This window comes from Varroa jacobsoni, unplaced genomic scaffold, assembly GCF_002532875.2.
Source record: "Varroa jacobsoni isolate VJ856 unplaced genomic scaffold, vjacob_1.0 scaffold_489, whole genome shotgun sequence".
NCBI lineage: Eukaryota > Metazoa > Arthropoda > Arachnida > Mesostigmata > Varroidae > Varroa > Varroa jacobsoni.
The window spans coordinates 384-19,832 of NW_019213391.1; the positions used below are offsets into that span (position 1 = coordinate 384).

The 19,449-nt window shown below is 40.3% G+C and overlaps 3 long non-coding RNA genes across 6 annotated transcripts in view; 1 reads left to right on the plus strand and 2 right to left on the minus strand.

Annotated features, from left to right (window-relative positions):
- Positions 1-326: 326 nt before the first annotated feature.
- Positions 327-4,896, minus strand: LOC111260908 (uncharacterized). Its single transcript, XR_015311260.1, has 2 exons — positions 4,472-4,896; positions 327-3,038 (listed from the first exon to the last, which is right to left on the minus strand). It is a non-coding gene; the product is annotated as an uncharacterized LOC111260908 (long non-coding RNA).
- A 244-nt stretch (positions 4,897-5,140) lies between these two features.
- LOC111260907 (uncharacterized) overlaps positions 5,141-19,449 on the plus strand; it is a 19,115-nt gene continuing 4,806 nt past the window's right edge. The window contains exon 1 of one of the 4 annotated variants that reach the window (XR_002680613.2): positions 5,141-5,929. This is a non-coding gene — a long non-coding RNA (uncharacterized LOC111260907). Of the gene's footprint in view, positions 5,930-10,394; positions 11,481-16,575; positions 16,716-19,449 lie in introns of those variants that run through there. The other 3 variants (XR_015311259.1, XR_002680617.2, XR_002680618.2) reach the window with 3 other exon arrangements.
- LOC111260909 (uncharacterized) lies at positions 16,627-19,216 on the minus strand. The gene is made up of 3 exons (XR_002680625.2): positions 18,153-19,216; positions 17,841-18,038; positions 16,627-16,706 (listed from the first exon to the last, which is right to left on the minus strand). It is a non-coding gene; the product is annotated as an uncharacterized LOC111260909 (long non-coding RNA).

Genomic DNA, 19,449 nt, shown 5'->3' on the forward strand with positions numbered 1-19,449 from the left:
CATCCCCCCCCCCCCCCCCAGTGAAGTTTAATTTACGATACGATGGAAGCCTTTACGCTTCACGCAAAGCGGTTTGGGATATATTCAAGTTCCATTTCTACTGCAGTTTAAAAGATTCATTGAGAGTTAGAGGAGATAAAGCATGATGTAACCTCGATTGAAGCTTTGAGAACTGCTTCAATAGCATTAAATTGCTAACATCACACGGAGACCGACCGCAGCCTAAATCAATGCTTTTGCAAGGAACTAAAATGTAAATTGCACACAACCGCACGATTTCGTCACGAATGTCCACTACTACGAACGTAAGAACTGCGCATAGATGCGTTTGTTTCAGCAGCCATCTGGAGCAGTGCCTAGCGAGTATTGTGTGAAAACCTCAAAGGACATGAACGCTTAATTCAAAAAAACATTAATCTAAACAGGTTGCAAGACAAGCGAACAAATATGGCAGAACATTCTGTAAGGCATATTGTAACACTCAAATAAGAACGCGTATCACATTAGAACTATGAAATACAATATATCGCTTGTTTCCATCTAACTTCGAATCGAAAATAAAAATCACTGATGCTAATGTCTCAGCTTTGCCGCTATAAATATTAGTTACGGGTAAACAGGTACGAAGCCTCAATTGCTACTACGAACTAGTACTAGGACACTTTCTAGGTATGTATATTAGTAGCCCAAAAAAGAAAAGAAAAACACTTCCATTATCCTATTGACAAAAACGACTTTACCGTTACACTAGTAGTGATAATAAATAGATCAAGGAACTAGGCATCACGATACAGACCGAAAATGTATGAAAACACACTTCGCCGATGATGAAATTTTGCTGGATAGTGTCCAAGCCGAATACGGAAATAAGGACACGCGCAAATTAGGAAAGCTACGAGACTCGTTTGAAACCGAAGTGTTGTTGACGCATTTAGTATTGGCATCGCTTAATACTAACAACATCCAGCTTTGATATATATATATTACTGGAAGATTCAGAACTCGCGCAATTGCAGCGACCTAGTTTTCAGCAAGTCGACCATCGAAGTGGGTGACGAAGACTAAAATCTTTCTGTTCTATTAAATTAGTATAATAAATAGGCAGGTAAAAGCACGATTTTATGTGTAAAGAGATAGCGTCCAAATTGGCATTATACGCTGTCATAAGGTTATAAACATTTTTAGGAAAGCCCCAGTGTTTTCATGTTGTTTTTTTTTAGTGGTTAACCATTAACCAACCGTGTGGCTTTAATAGCTACTAGCGTGAATTAAGGAAATGTTAATTAAGGAAACGGTTAGGCTGGACGCTATTCAGGAACGCACCATTTTCGAATCGAAAACAATATAGTTTTGATCGGTTTGCTAGACCTAGGAGTAGAAGTTTATTTCGGGTAAAATATTCCAATGATGACTACTTCATGATCTCGGCTTTTACTAGCCCAATAGGGATGGTCGACCGTTCACCATTTGGTAGGATCCGTCATAAACATTTTAATTCAGATAGTTTTAAGAGGGAGAGACATTAATTCAATGATATTAGTCACGAACCACAGCATTGAAAACAGGAATCTAGAAACGATGCTTTGCAAGTTATGAATCCAGGATCTAACGAGGGGACCACGGTTCCTGTATTTTACCGGGGAGCTGGCCTGCGGACTGAAAACCAACGGTATAAATATTTATAAATGAATTCCTTTGCAGACGGAATTGAATATTTGATTCCGCCAGCTGCCTGCCTAATAATATTTAAGGTAATGAATGAAATACATGTCTTCATTAACTTAAGTATGATGTTTTGTACGTTAGAGACTATATGGTAACTTTCGCGAGACTGGAAAATGGTATGATCGATTTAAAAAAAAGTTCCTTCTCCAGAGGAAATAGACGAATTTCACAAATGATGGGTTGTGAATTAAACCTAATATTCTCAATAAAAGAAAGGCATAAGTTACTTATAGTAGCTAAGTCAGTAACCTGTTGACTAATAGTTTGTATTAGTAAGCTATAAGGTAAGAATAGAAAAATATGTCATAGTTAACATGTCGCCTTAGGTTCAAAATTTAAATAGCATTCGTTTCGTCTGGACCTTCCGCTATCGTCCACTATATCACAGTTTTTTCACCGGTTCCATAACTAGTACTGGATAAATTAACGTTTGAGACCTGTTGCAATTTTCTTTGCAGAGCTGGACGGCTATACTGAGCTTAAAGAACAAAGGTTTTATGAAGTAAATTTCCATTTTTATTAAAATATACTCCACAGGACTTTTAAATATTTAATATTAGCTAAATAGGATATATTTTTTTCAGTTTATATGGTTGTGGGCTAAAATAGACTCATAACGTAATTCAGCAAAAAAGCAGTTTGGGTAAAACATGGGTTTGCAATTAGATACACTTTTTTGCTGTACGCCAAATATTTCTCATCCATTAACTTGCGTATTTGTAAAATATGGGTGGGCTGACCACGCGCTATTTTAGTGGGCTTTACTTTTGTGAGAGCCCGTTTTCATGAGATCCAAATTAATTCTTTCTTAAGCACAGATTATGTCACGTAATCTATGTGTTATTGTCCTTCTATTTCTTTAGTGGAAGCCATTTTTAAAAACCCGCGCATATGCAAAAAAATTGCACCGCTTTTGGTCTTAGGGAAATAAACAGTATAATAATGTGTATATACCGTTTTAACACAAGTAATGATACCAACAAAGATTTGAGCAATTGAAGTAACAGAATTTTCTCATTGAATACCAATAGGCCTTAGAGAAAAGCTAGATAACTTATTCGTTGCAGTACATATGATTGCTGCGTCTATGCAGGACTTGTACGTCCTCCGTGCGGTTATGCGTTCGGCACAATGTTTCAGCGGTCCTCGCACTTTCGTTCATAGTTGTCGTACGTCTTCGGCGTACGTCTTCGGCGTTTTCCTGGCATGAAGTTCTTTTGCTCTCGATCTAGCGACTTCGTCAGTGTATAGGCTTGCCGTCCCTACAGCATTCATTTGGCCTCCCTTTGCCGTCAAACTACCTTCTACACCTTCTAGTCCACAAAACAATAGGTGTATCAATAGTCATAAAACGAAAGCAAAGCGTTATTAACTGTGATCATACAAGGAAAGAGTATGCGTGAAGGACCAAGAAAATAAAAGCATTGGTTGCCGATAGCTACATAGGCACCAATGCAAAGTGAAGCTTTGCAAATTTTGATTCCGCTCAGTTTTGGGTAATATGGATATTTTCACCTATAAGTTCCATAATTAGGTTGCCCACGTGGATTAATACCGAGTGCCTTATATGTTTTTAATCGAAATCATGTTTTTAGTAGTAATAAAAAATTAGCGCCCGGCTGACTTTCAATCGTCTCTGAAAGAAGCTTCGTTAGCGTTGTTTAACATTGCTTGTCTTGAAAATAATGTTAAGGCTGTAAATACAAAGAATCTGAAGTAGAAGGATGCTATATATTAGGTTTCGTTATAGTATGTCGTTATCTTTCTTAAAGCGTTAGCAATCGCATTTCAACGACAGTGAATGTTGAACTTCAGTATTAAATTCGCGTTTTTGTGTTTAATATAGATAAAAATATAATCACTTTACCACATGCATTTCGCTGTGCTAAGATTTTAGGTTCTTTACTTTCTTTCTATACTATTATAGAAGTGTTCTTACGGAACGCTTTTATTTTTATGGGAACATCTTTGCACTATAAATAAAGAACAAACTATACATAAAGAATATTTTTGAAATGACATTACTGTTCTATGGACAAAGAGCGTTTAATTTGTGTGGAGAAATTTTCAACAATATGCACTGATATTTAGAAAACAGTCGTAGAATTAAGTTTTTTAGAAGCAGCCACATAACAGAGTACGCGCTTAGTGAAACGCCATCTTCCCAAGCTAATCTAGATAGCAGTTTGAAATCTTTTTAATGTAATGTTACTCGACAGTCTTGAAGATGCCATGTACTTTATCATTTCTGCATACCTCCGGCCAACTTGAATTTTCCAAGACAAAGTAGTTTTTTTTAAAAAAATACCCACCGGTGTTCTTCAACTGTGCGATATATATATAATATATCTACGCACAAGCAAGACTCTATATGGTGAAAAAATAAGTAACCGCCACAATACATCTTCCCGTAAATGTTTTCTTTTGGTGTTCACACACGCCAAACCATTCACGAAACAAACAATTATTCTACCCGACAGGCCGAAATGCCTTGCAATCACTTCCGACCCAGCAATACTTTCACCGTTGGGTTTTAACCAACGCCGGTTGGCAGTTGCATATAGTCGTCGCATTTGCTGCAAAACTTACATGGAGCGAAACACACAACCACCCAGCCCAGCCAAGCTCTCCCCTATTTGTCCCGTACTTTTCTCTCCGTAAGAAATATGATTGCCACTTAAAAAAAAAAGTAACCGATACGGACGATATACGTCAAGCTACGAATAACACGCCTCAATCTATTTACATTTGTTGGAAACTGCTGGCCACCGTGTGTCGCTGTTAGGCGCCGCCTAGTGGTTCCGTCGCTCATACCCGCCTCACTGACTTCTCTTCTAGAGGCTCAGTTTGCGGCAGTTCAAAACGAAATTTTTCAGCCGGTTATAACCGGCAAGTTTGTCCTTTTTGTTATTCATGAATGCCGCTTGTTTTCATTCTTCCTTCCTCGCTCCCAAAAAGAGCGCTTTTCACGTACTACCGAGCTGACACATGTCGACCCTAGCACGTCTCTTTCGTTCTGTCATTTTACCAGTTTGCGAGTGACTCGGTGGGAAGGGTGAGCGACTCGTTGTTTGTTGACCCGCCCCATCCCTGCAGTTGCTATTTCGCACGTAGTGATACTCAGCGTCGGCTTTCTATCACGATAAAGCCGTGTGGTGCCGGAGCTAAAGAACACTCACGTTTCTTTTATACTGCTCCGTAGATGACCTGTATCGGTCTGCCAGCGACCACTACGGTAAGTGGCGGCATCCTGGCGCCGGCCGTTCGCGGTCTCGATAACTGGCTACTAACCGCTGGTGGCTTATGGTCGATTTCGGCTCACAATTGCTAATGTGAGGTCTTTCAATTAGTTCCGTCGCTGCTGTCTTCGTCCGCAGCGCCCTCTGTAAACAAAGCCCACATAGCAGTCAGCTGCAAATAAAACGAACGGTGGCGCCAGCACTAGCAGTAGCGCCCGGAGCATAACAGCCTGGGTAAAGACCCCGACCGACTAACTGCGCACTTTCTTCTCGACTAAATTGGCTGCGCGCTATTGCCGGTATATAGGCTCACGGTGCCACGGGCGTAGAGCAGCAGTAATACGCTTGTCCGAGTTGGCTGTTTAGCTGGCTACTCAATGGCAGGGGCTCTACCAGAGGCTGGAAGATGGAACACATTAACAGTGTGAGAAGGGACTACCCTCGCTGGCGGAGGCGCCAGCAGCAGTAGCAGCATCACGGTGACGAGCTTTGCGTCGTTTTTGGCCGGGTACGGCGGTGAGTCAACGAGACGTGTGATACAAGCCGATATACAAACACAGATAGAGGAACACATACATACGAACCATACAGAGATGCAGATAGATTGCCAGTGAGGATCAAACAGCGCCTGTTGTCGCGACATCCGTGTTTCAGTTTGCCGCGAACTAGCAGCGGATACACACGCGCGTGGCTTGATACTGTTTATTGCACTCTTTTTGGACACTAACGACGAGGAAAAATAATAGGAAGTCTAACCAGGAGAAGAAACAACGGTTCTTGCGCGAAGCATCAGGGAGCCAAAGGCTGTCGTGTTGGCTGGTAAGACACGTCGTATGTGCTTAACTTGTCAGCAGCAAAAGGGATCCGCTTTTGAGTTCTCGAACATTCTTGTACAACCTATTCGCGAGTGCTTACCTATTGGGCAGATTATGTGGAGCTCGCTAGCCGGCGGACTAGAAGACCAGGTCTGTGCGTAGATTATAGCTAGCGTCTAGTACCTCAAGTAGGAGAAAAAAAGGAGAATTTTTTTTACAGTACATCATTATAATCGAAAAATTTCAAGATTAGGAAATGTTGCTCATAGCGGTGATACTACTATATATAGGCGCAACTGTAGTAGTGAACGGCGATTATGGGTATTAGTAATGGCTTATTTATGATTCACTATTATTAGTACTCTCATTATATATAGGAATTAATTGTATTTTGTTGGCGCCAAATTAAAGACGATGTCGTACTCGATGGCTGTGTTTCGCACGTTAATTTGTGGTATAATTACTTTGTTTTTGTCAATCACTATCGGTTGATAATAACTTACGCATCGGCAATCATCCAGAATTGGCTGTGCGCTGTCAGCTCTACTCAATCAGCTGTTGTTAATGTAATAATAACGGTTCATTATTGAAATTGTGATTGTTTTAAGTGATACATCGCCGGTGGCACGGCAAAGGAAATCAAGTTTTTTCGGTGTGATAATTTGCTCCGGCGCCACAAAGAAATTTTTCGACCGGAAAACACCAATTATGTGGAACATTTATATGTGAAAAATCATTGTGTAGTGATACATTTATCACCGTCAACGTTACATCATTGTCTACATCGGAGTTCAGCTCATCAATCAGTTCGTGATTTAGATTTTAATTGAAACACTGAAAAGTTGTTGACTACATTTTATTTTAATATCTAGGAGTCGTTAAATTTTACCGAAACAGAAATTATTATCGCCGTCGGAACGACGATAGCCTGTTTCGTTATGCGGGTTGACCAAATTGATTAACTTGGGGGATTTGTCCAATAGCCTAGGCTTGGGTTTACTCGAGTCCCAACGGAAGAATATCAGTCGAACTTATAAAAGCAAGCCGCGTACTGCATGCTACCCATTTCTACCCAACACGACTAACTGTATTTATGTCATATAGCCATCATTTTTTTGGCACCAAGACAGCAGTCATCCTGTTATTTTGTATTAAGCTAGCCTTGAAGGGACGTTTGTACCAAACTTCACCCCATCCATACTTATGTAGAAAGCAAATTAGCGGAAGTATGCACAGATAACTAGTAACCAGATTCTTCTGCACAAGACTGCAACTCATATCATTTTGCTTGACAATAACTTATGACTCCCAAGAGTAATGCGACGTTAATAAGTTGTAAAAGTGTACAAAGACATATCCATTAATTATATTGTATATTATATATTGTTGACTTGTATTTTGCCGAATATTTGTGAACACGTGAACAAGCTTTTGTTTTAATGCGGCGGCCATTGTGTTGTTATCGAAGGTCAACAGCCTGCACTTTAATATAAGCAAGCAATGAAAATCGCTCGCAAGAACTCCTTTAGTCGAGATAAAAGCTATGAGTCACTATTAAGATGGTTGTCAACAATGGGTTGCTGATGATGACGCCGTAATACTCAATGCCTGCTTGATTATTCGCTGTGACTGTGCGATAAGCAGTAGCGTTGTCCACGAATCTTCTTCTTGTTAGCTCTAAATCAATTATCTAAACAGTTGTATCACTGGTTGTTGAGTGGCGTTTTAAGTATTTGCCGGCATATAACGACGAGACGTACGATTGTGATGCCATCGCTTAAAGTCGCCACTCTTGTTTGTCTAGCCAGCGATCAACAGGCCGATAAGCGACTACAGAATTTTGGTTGGCTGGCTGGCGCTATTTTGGCGGACATATTTTTGCTGTATGGGATTATATAGAAACGGACCATTTTGTTGAAGCAATAGCACACACTTCTTCTTTTGTTGATTACTAAAAGAACTCATGTAACGCTTTGTAAGTGTAAAAATATTGACGATATCTTAAATTTGTCGTAATGCATAGCAGTGCTTTCGATATATTAGTAGACTCAATTATAAAATGTACTACACTGCGTAATAGTCAATTTTGGGTTGAGGTAACTTGCTCGGATTGATGCATCACACGAATGTAGGATTTGTAGTGGTTCAGTATATGTAACATATCTATGACCATAATGTGATTACTGTTGATTTTTTCAACTACTATTACTAAATGACTTTTAGTTAGTATAAGCATTAGTTATAACTTGATTAGTAAATATAATTACTATTTACATTGCTTGTACTACTAAGTTATGTCGTTTCACAAAACATTTTTTCGCGTATTACAGGTCAGCAGTAAGGCTGTCTGTTTAATTTAACTATTCGGAAGGACCATGTTGATATGGCAGCAAAATGCTGGAGGAGTGCTTGGAGCAAAGCTTCACCAGCAATCGACTAGTGAAGGTGCTATTCTTGGGATTCTCGGGGTATGGTTTCCGTATTAGATGCCGAAGCAAATGCGGTAGATGAAACAACAAATATGACTATTTTGTTTGTAGCGACTGTCACTAAAAAAACTCCTTTCTAATCCCAAAGTACCAATATAGATGATATGCCGTCGTACCAAAATTGCAACTGTAATTAAATCTGCAAGGCCATGTTCCACATACATAGTCTTTGGCTGGATATGATTTCTCAAAAATATTCGATACATCTCAATATGCGTTTTAGAAGTGCCTACCAATTTGCATTTGAATACTGTACCCCCAATCAATATTTGATACCAATTGTTTCTAGCAATAAGATATACTTTTCAACGGTCAGATGCACACTGTTCCAGTTTACGATGGCAATGGTATAATGCGAGCGGATACGTTTACGCGACCTGTGCCAGAGTAATAGTAGGTGCTATAAAATAAGCGAAAACAATCCAATAGACTGTGTGTAGACAAGCATATATGCGTTTATCGAATATCCGCAACGTGTGAAAGGAAGTGTGCCTAGTCACGTGTTTTTAGGCTGGAAGGTGCCTTTCAGATGAAGCTAGATACGTGATACAACAGGGCTTCCCAGAAACTTCATCGAAACGTGCTTTATACACTGTAGACCAGTGGATAGAGCAATATTGCACGGCGTATAGGTATTCAATTTTTTGATAACTTTTACGAGACAGCCTTATGCTAGAGTCAATGGTATGATTTAATGTGTAACATTCATTGGATGGACTGGCTGGCGGTTGAAAGGGTTACTGAGATATTTAAAATGCGCGTGAAGATCTGGCGTTTGATTTATAATCTATAACTTGCGGGTACTCTAAGTTTGATATCGAAAAATGTTTCCCACAAGTTTTAAAGGTTTCAAGATTTAAATGGCTGCGTGGGTTAGTCAAAGGTTTGTCACACAGAGAAAGTTCGTCTATATCAACTCTGTACATGTGCTGATTCCAACCTCCACAAAGAAATTTCTGGCTGTTAACGCGGGCTAGATTGACCTCAAATTCCCTATAAACATGCGCCTTAATCTTCCTGTATAGTTATCAACTTGCACGAATTCGAATATATTTTTGATAGTCGGCTACCTGCGTAATGACCGGACGCGATAAATTCAATTTGCTTGTTTCTTGCCTATTTTTTTACTACGTATGCCCTTCACTGGTTCACCCGAGCTGTTTTCCGTTCAATCTTGTCTTTCGTGCGACGTTCGTTTGCCAAAATGTTTAGCTGAATGCGGTAAACCGCTTGGCTGGCCGCTTTGCGAGTGCAACGCTTCGAGCAGAACTCAATGGAATCAACAATGTTCTGCAAAGAAACATTCTATGCAACGCGTTGGTCAGCCCAAGCCGCATCCGATGCCCACCGATAAAAAACTGACCGGCCAACCGAAAGAGTCACCTCCGCAAAGACGCGAACAAATGGTTATACCTGTGTCGATACCCATGGCTCACTGGAAAGAGATATTTGCGCAATGATCAGACGACGGCGCGTTGGCGACAACGACCAGGTTCGAATTGCGTAGTATGCGGAATGTTCTACGAGGAAGCTCTATGCGACCAAGGCAGCTATGTCGGTGAGGCTAGCTATAGCGACAACACAGGTACAACGATCTGACACGAGAACTTACTGTTGCTGCAACGGTGTTCAGCGAAAGCGGGCTATTGATGGCGAAGAAAAACCCTTTGAACGAAGCGAATCGCTCACAAATTGTAGATAGCAGCAAGCAAACAGCTTGGGTCAAAGGATTTAAAAAAAAAACTATTTGATATTTCGAATCGACTTTTGGTAAGATTCTTTGTCTTCGTCATATTTGTGGACTCTGTCCTTATCAATTCGAACAATTAATCAAACTTATTGTATTTTGTGTCATGTTTCCCATTGCAGAAGGTGCACGAGGCATATGAATGCCTTTTCATCTTATTATTGTCGCTGGCTACAATCACTTTACATGAATGAAGCTTCAAAGCGGTTATCTCCGTCTTTTGATGATTTCCGATATTTTTAGTTCGTGCAGAGCTGACATTATGCTCCTGTACAACGCACTGGCTGTTGTTGATGTTAGTTCTTGTGTTTTTAGGTTTTTGTGGACGCCACTGGCCTGCTTCAGGTCGAAGTATTTGCGTGGGTATCTGGCTTACCTATGCTAAAATTAGATAAAAGCAGTAGCATACATAGAAAAACGTAGAGAAAGGAGAAGACGTCAGAAGCGTAGACACAAGCTATAAATCTGTATACGTGCATCTTCATTTATATATATACAACATTTTTCAGAAAACGTGTTGCGTTGTTCAAGCAAAGCTTTCGACCTGTAATAGGTAGACTAATGCTTGCTGATAGATAAGTGAGTGAATGCTGGCGTATGAAAACAGCAGATGACTTTGATTCCAGGATACCAAACATAGCTTTTCTCCGGCGTAATTGTCATTCGTAACATAGCACAGACTGAAGCTTAGCCTATAAAACCATTATTACGTTCAATACCTAAACAAACTTATTTTTAGGTCGTTAGCCCATTACAAATTTCACTAATACATGGCCAACTTTTAGCATGTCTAACACCATCACTTTGCTGTTTGCTTCTACGACAAAAAAACTAGTAGCGGTACAGTAGCAGTACGAGATTAGCTGTGCGATCGTTCAAAGTACAGAAGGGAAACAGCGCTTTCTCCGTAGCACTAGGAATAACATAGCATAGAGCTTTCAAAATAGTCAAGCCAACTGTTTATATTACTGTGCACAAGAACGTCTGCCAAGCCCTGTTTTCGGAAGAGGCAAGAAATAGCCGAATGTCGCTTCCGAGTCAATGAAACGCAGTTAACGGTTTATGCGGAGAGTTTGTCGGTTCAACGTGGTCACGCAGTTTCATGACCACTATCACGAACACGGAAAGATGATAAGAGCGGAATCCACCGAGAGGGGAGGGATATGTGGTCAAAGCAAAATCTAGCGTGGGCACCTCGGAACTGGTCAACAAAGTTACAACATCAACAAGGCTAGCTGTGTCGGATCTATTGTAGAAGACAGCCAAGAACCTCTTTTCTCTATTTTTCTTCGACCATCATTTATTATTATTAACGTTCCAGAAAGGTTTTACGCATTGAGGTTTACTCTGTCTCAACGATAAGGGAAGAAAATCACTTTTGCTGTAGCGCATGTGGTTGGTGCGCGGTCGTAGTGGTTGTTTTGGTGTTACGAGTCTACTTAAACGTCCATAAGCTCGGCTAAAAGTAAGTAATCATCTCTTATAATGCCCCAACACACGCCTGCCACCGCTTATCGTCGAGCAATAAATAGGTCGCCGTTCGACGTTCGTTCCTCTGTCTGCTATGAACTAGGAGATCGGATTAGAATGGAATCGGAAGACCGATTTAGGGCAAAGTGCTGACAGTCACGCTACGTTGTAGACGTATTGGCGGACTAGCGGATCCCAAAATGCCTGATCAGGTTGAGTCTTTAACGTGCAATGGAGTATTTCTGTTGGAGTGGTCGTATTGTATTGTACTGTAAACAGCATGCTCGTATGAGTTAGGATTAGAATGTTTAAAAAATGATTTAGGTTTCGCTTGCATTTATTTGTTTAAATTTATTTATGGTAGTAATGGTGAAAAGTTTTTTTGATTGTGTCAATGCATTTTAATTATGAAAGCTATACACGATCGTGTATCTTAAAGCCGCTTCGTGTACACGATTGACTCATTACCAAGCTGCCTTGTACGGGCAATCCAATTAATTTGGGTGGAGTTCTTTGTCTAGGTATGGCTTTCGTCGAGCGGTGACACGCCATACACGTACAGGAACGTTACACAAATATCCACGGTTTCGCAGGCAAGGCTATCCTATGATATTTGCGGCGTTACGTGGTCAGTCACTCGACCGAGTATTGTGTTGACAGATGCTTGTAGAGCTTGCGAGACTGTTGACCATCTTTATTGCGGCCGTTGGCCATTTCTACATGACTACACAGCCCGGAGCCTTATCAAATTCGTTGTCTGGTGTTGAGTTGCAGCTTGCAAATGCAGAAGCGAAGTCCATTGTTAACTCTTCCGTTAGAGGCGTATGCTTGTCTGTTCTCGTGGTGCCTGTTTCAGGTCGGGTACCGCTTAAAATAAAACCACGTATTTTTAACAGTTGTTGATATGATATAGGCTAGCTTCGGTATGCATATTTCGCGCATATAAAGATGCCCGGTCAGTGTATATATTTTATATATATAATCTGCGCGATATAGTTGTACGCGTATAGGCAGACGACTTGTGTTTGCATTTTTTCGTGAGCCAGATGGTTTTTGTTTATTCTCTACATTTACGGGACTGCGTTGTTGGGCTAACTTCACGCTTTTCTTTTTCTAAGAAGTCCATAATCTTATTAAAAAGTATCTGTAAGTCTTGAGATATATATATATACATATATTTTTTTTTGAGCTAATGTAAAGACTCGATTCTAACCTATTATATCGGAATTGTGTAGGTAAGGTTTGCAATGCTCAGTGTATAGCGACAGACCTGTACACGAAGCTGAGTGTTTTCTGAGCACTGTTATTTTTCTTAACAGCCTAATGGCTCTATCATATTCAGTAACGTTGCTATATTTAGATTTAAATTTTCCAACTCGTTCTCGAATGAACATATTAGTTCGAACGAATATAATGTAATGACCTTCAAAATCAAAAGACATACCTTATATAATAAAAATATGTCTTTTGAAGGATTTACGGAGTACTGCCAAGCTCGTGATATGTATTTGCAGTTATGTTTTCTGAAAAACACACATCGAATGTCGCTCATTTGCGCGCATACTTTGTGTGTGTTGTAACTACCCTTGAAGGTCAGAATGCCCTGAATACCTTGAAGGTGGAAGCAACATTCTTTCAGCCATATACTTAACCTTTTACACCATTGTGTGAAGGGAAATGCAATCGACCGCAAAAGTTATCAAAAGACAACCCTAAAACGCAACGCGCTACCACCCACGCCGAGCGTAGCGCGTAAACGATTGTTTTCAATGGTTGCAGCGATGACTGTCGGCTGTCTGACAGACACAGGACGGAAATTAGCAGTGGGTTGCAGTCAGTTATCCTCATATAGCGCATTGTTTTGATGGAACTCGATAGCTTTATCGCATCATTTGCTGATTTCAGGTGGTGATCAGGTTCTACCGCAATACATTCCTTCCTTATATTATCATTATGGCGAAGTTATCATTATGGCAAAATTTAGCAAATGGCACCCTATCCTGGGTTAAGTATTGGGTTGCTATCCAAGCCACCGTATCGAGGCAAAGCGTAAAGAGCAGAGATGCGGATCGCTACAATGAGCGTCGTCTCGTATATTCCCATTGCATATTAACACGAAGGAATTATGTCAACAGGCTTGCTTTGTAATAAGACTAAGTGAATATACGACAAACTTAATTATTGGTCGCTAATCGGTTGGCAGTACGTTGCCAGCCGTGAAACCAGCCGCTTCCGAGGTTTCGCTGTGACTATTCCATTAAAGCAAACGAAGACATAGATTTGCTTTGTCAGCTATTCCATTGTGGGGAGTCATTGAAATCAATTTGAAGGTTTCCTTGCGCGGAGAATTACAATACCCGTTTAGAGGATCGGTAATGCCTAACGGCTCAAGTACTGGACGGTAACCATAAAAAACAGAAAACATATGATGCAGGACGATGTGCAACATCCCTCTATAGAAAGCTCCCCGATAATCGGTCGCCACATGCTGAGAGCGTCGCTCGGATGGACTGTTCAGCTGCAAGAAAATGCATCATGCTAGGAGATGCTTTGTAGAAAAATGTCCGTTTGTGGACAGAGGCGAGTCGAGTTTATAAGATGAAGCAAGTTTAGCTTTCCGCGTCTAATTTGAAGATTTACAGGGACGAACCGAGATAATGATGTTGTTTGGTGCAGATTTAAGCTAGCCAAACAATTGTTTCAAAAAAACGGCCCAAGGGTGAGTTGCCTGTGGCCGATGGCTTGTACATCCTACAGAGGAAGCTATACAAATGGCAGCGAATGGGAAAACTGGTTGTATAAAAAGATGCATTGTAAAACGAATATGAAGCGAAAGAAATATACAATTTCAAGGTCGGGTGCTATATGGGTAGGACGAATCACACAAGTGGTTTGTGGCCGTACGCATTAACATTTGAGTCACATGCTGAACTGTTAAACCCTAGTGAATATGTAGAGTCCTATATAGGCCTTATAACTCTGGTAGATATTCGGTGGTCGTATTGTGTTTCAAGCTACTTTTCAGCTATAGTCCCTTCTGTTTCCAGTTTTACGTCCGGTGTCCCCGTTAGGCATTCCATCAGACAACCGTCAGCACGAAACGAAGTCTATTTATCTGTGCCCGGGTTTGACCCTAGACCAGAATGTGTGCCTAAGATTAGCAGACAGACACATTACCCAACTAAAAGTCCTCTAAAGTAAATAGTTATGTCTTTTCCATGTCGCTTCAAGGATCACCAAAATGAGTCTTATTCAGCCTAGCAAAGATTTCTCCAACATATTAACAAGGTGACAAAATATCGGCAGCCCTTGTAACTTTTTTTCGTGGAATCCAGAAAAGTACATTCAAGTCTTACTTTTCGCTGAGTTGTACTTAAAAAAAAGTACATTCTTCTCGCCATATGTCAATGCTGATGTCTGAACCAGCTGTGGGGAAAATGTTTTCTGTGTACGGTGACTATGCGCTTATGAAGGTGCGTATTTGGTGCACATATTACGCTATATTTACGCTATATATGTAAAAATAATTAAACAATGGACGGTTACTGTGAACCGGTAAGTTCGTGCCAAAGCGTAAAACAATAACATTAATTATGACCTGTGCGAAATAAAACGGTAGCCTTTGTCCCTTCGGTCAATTTCTGCTATCGTCAATAGTTATAGGCACCTCGCCAGTACAGTAAACGAGCAAAGTATAAAGTATGGGTAACTCTATATCCTATAAAATATATTTCGTACGTACCACAAATAGACAAATCAGCACGAAGTGAAATTTCCCGACCCTCTGCTTAGGATAGAGAACCCTAAAGTTTAACAGAATAAAATTGAGATCATAAACAAAGCTATATAAGACGACTGATCAATTTGTTTCCTTGGCAACATATCTTTTACTGCTTAGCATTCGGATTGCATGTTGGAATAAAATGAAAGCTTTTTTTTTTCGTTTTTGCCTTTTTTTTGATCACGCTAGGTTATAACCAGGCTTCCGCAGCGGTAGACCTATATCATTGGTGCTTACATATCGAAGATAACGCATAGAAGTATGGTTTTTGGCACTTGTTATACGCATATCTGCAGTGCGCGCTAACGTACATGTTGTCGGTTATCTGTTCTAGAGATCGTATAATTAATTACCCAATCATTTTCTAGATATATTCGATTAATGTCGCGTTGTTACGCGAATCTTGTTATATCCTTCGCAAGCCATTCGGGTAGATAAAGCCAAGTTCAGTCCGAAAATATTTTATTTCACTACTTCCATAGTTGGTTTTGTAAACGGTAATTGTTTGGTTTTGTCTTATTATACAATTACTAATTTTTTTTGCTGCTGTGTATTTGAAGGTTCGCGTTCACAAATTCTCACAGTGTATGAATTTGTTCGTAGATCTGTTTGGTTACATATACAATTTTACATAGAGAGACAACGACGGTGGTGAGCAATATGATTTCGCAAGTGACTTTCTTCCATGACCTTTACCGCTCCGGCTTGTCGGGATTCGTTGGGATTAGTTGGTGGGAGCTGCGTATTTCTGCACTTTGTTCACGTATCGACCGACATTTACCTTTACGCAACTTTATCTCTTCTAGATACCTCTGACCTGCCCGTTCTTCCTTCCATATAGGCAACTTCTTACTCGAGCTGATCACCGCTCTGCGGCTCTCACTTCGCGGTCTAAAAACGCCTAAGTTTCACGCCAGTGCCTAAGCCCTTCATCACCGTGTCACATGTCACTCACCAAACTGGTTTCGGCAGAAATAGATCACAGCTCCTTGCGCACAAGCATTGCGAGCTGTCCACGTTTGCGTTATAGTGTAATTTAGCATAGGTTTGTGATCGAGAACTGTCGCCGGTGATTCATTGGCTGCTTGCCAACGCAACACCGGATAATACAATAGTTCTAATAAGTATGAACCCGATATGCGTTCTAGTTTTACTACGACTATTATTGATGTCATAGCCTCTACACCTGGTAGAAATTTAATGGTGCAGCAAGTTGGTACTGCGCATCGCGAGCGGTAGGAAAGAGACGGCTGGGAAACGGAGGAACGTTCATGCGTCGTATTCACGGTATGTGGCAGCGGAGACGGGTCACAAAAATCCCTCGATTAGTTTTTCGTTGTCAAAGCTCTCCATTAATTGACCGCTCGATCGTTGGATGTTTGCTTACACCGTTTTTCATTGAAGGATAGCGAATCACACGTGAATGTGAGACGTAACGAGCTGGAAAGGGTGAGTGAGGTTTTTGAAGTTGAATTTGATTGGTACAAAGCGATGGAGAAACGCCAATTGAGTAGTAGCTAAGGTAATGTCGAGAAGCTGTTGAGAATGAGAATCACGATCATAAGCAAGATAGTAACGATTTGTGCGTTGTCAAGAGTTTGTAAGGGCTGTAATTAAATCGATAACATTCTATGATGCTGTATATGGTGGAATGAGTTGTTTACATAGAAAATCCAAGTGGGTTGTTTGTGATCATAATCCACTATTCCACCATTGATTGGGTGTATTTTTGTTGAGCTCAAATGTAACTATAAAACTACTCATATAGTGGAACTGAGAAACGTCTACGCGACTAACCAGAAACAACAAACGTTGTGTGCATTCTATCATTAACTCAAATTCACGACAGTTAGAGGACGATAACGCCAAAAACATGCCACCTTCATATGTTTTCAAGTAAAGCATATCTTCGGACGTACACTTCTGGCAAACCTAGATTTCTTCCTAAATACATCAAGGTTTCAATCATTAGGTATTTGCTGAACAGCTCTTTTGTGCTGCCGGCCGAAACGTTACGTTAATGTTAATTAGGTTGGGATGGACTAACCAGTACTACGATGATAACTTTGAGACCCGGCAGCGATATGAAAAGTTCAAATTATGCCTTAACAACGGTGTCTTAGCGATTCTCTTTTTATTCGAGTGTTTCCAAACTCTTTGCTACGCAAAAAGAGCAAGATGGCATTCTGTGATCTGTGTAAGGTGACCAATATTTTCAGAGCGACTGTATTGGCCTACAAGTAAAAAATTTTTAATTATTCCATTAAGGGGATAAGTGTCATAGCTTGAGCTATTTCGTTTTTAGGAGTTACTAATAACTCCTCTCGTCTGTTTTTCACTATAGTATATTTACAAAACTTACTTTTGCTTAGCAAGCTAGTAACGAGTAACTCAAGTGATTAAAATGTATAACTTCAGGTATGTTTTATGATTTCCCATTGTTCTTATGGTAATTACCCTCTAAGAGAATTATCATTAAAACAACAGACATTATTTTGTACTTATATACACAGATAACGACAATTGAATATGTTCATATCATATTTATATCTTGTAGTTGCCTTATATACTCACACATAATAATAATAATATCAAGGCATATCCTCCCATAGTGCACATTTTTTCCACAGAACAGTTACAGAGCAGCCAGTTCTTGTTGTTTATTCCGGCATTTGCTTTTGTCAGGAGCTTTGTTGCCCGGACTAGGTCATTGTTAGGCCGTAAGAGAGAAGGCTGTTGCTGTTGCCGAAAAAAGCCTGAGGACAACACGGCCTAAAGCGACGATACGATTCGTAGTTGATTAACGACGATATCTTATTTTATGCCCTAGCTTCGCTCCAATGTGGTCGATGTAGCTAAGGGAACGGTAAAAACCCACAGACTTACCTTTAATCCCGGCTGATACTTCCTGTACTTAAAATAGGACGCTCCTGAGTACACACAACAGTCAACGATGGATCTTTAGTATAGGCTTGGTTTTTGGTATTATCTTTGTTGATAATAACCATTTGTATAGCAATAAATACGTCTATAATATGTATGCGATATTTGATTGAGCATACACCAGTAAATCCATATATCCTGGATAGGTCAAAAGCTGCCTTAAACTGAAGCAGCATCCCTATTTACCGGGGCCCTATCCTTCGCACTAAGCGATTCTCAGTCCTGCTCACCATAGTTATCGTCTACATCACAACCTACGCACCATTCACGCGGATACGGTATTCGGGACAGACCGACACTTCCAGTGATTCTACTATCAATTTTCTCAGTTTTTTGTGTTGTTAAACTTTTTTTAACCTAACTATAATTTAAACGTTTTGCATCTCATAGGTTACCGTTCTGGTGTGTCTTACTTTGAACTTAAGCTTAAGTAGATCTTATAGTACCACTGACTGCGCGCAGATACGCGCGATGACATACTACGCTGCTGTGTAATTTTACTTTATACAGTAGTTCAAGCAAGGCCTGTTTTTGCTCTTTTACTGAGACGGTTTCCTTGGCTAGTTGGCCAGTGGTCTAACGAAAGTTCTTTGCTTTGTAATTGCTAAATTTGACCTAAACGTTCTTTGCGGTAGTAGTTATACCATGCACCATGGTTTTGGTAAGTACACGGCTAACGGTTGCGTGTTTACTGATACATAAATACTAACCACCCTTGTCAGACTCTAATTTAGATGTCCATTCGATTCGCAAACAATGTAAAAAACCTTGTACTATCGATCTTTGATCTAGGGACTATCTTGATAGCTCCTATCTAACAGGCAGCCTCTGTTGCTAAATTGGACTTCACACCATCCCGGAAAGCCAACTCATTACCAGCTGTTTACCGCTTGCAGTCGATTACAGACATCAATCGATACTTAATCAATTACTTCCACATCCATCAAGAGCAGAAGACTCAAAAAATGTTCTTGCTGCCATTTGTTACTCACTTGCTTTCCTTAATTCGTACGTATTTAGCACATGATATCACACAATCCTAGCTATAAACTACATTAGCGAGACTTCGTTTTTTCAACGAAAGTACCGCTTCGTTTTTGCCCCGCATACTCGTTTTACGAAGGTCAGTTGGTCGGTAAACATCAATGCACTCTGATATATAGAAAAATGGCGTTCGTTCTCGTTGAAATAAGAAACGCCTTTCTCAAACAGACGAATTACTTCCTGATTGTTTCAACAT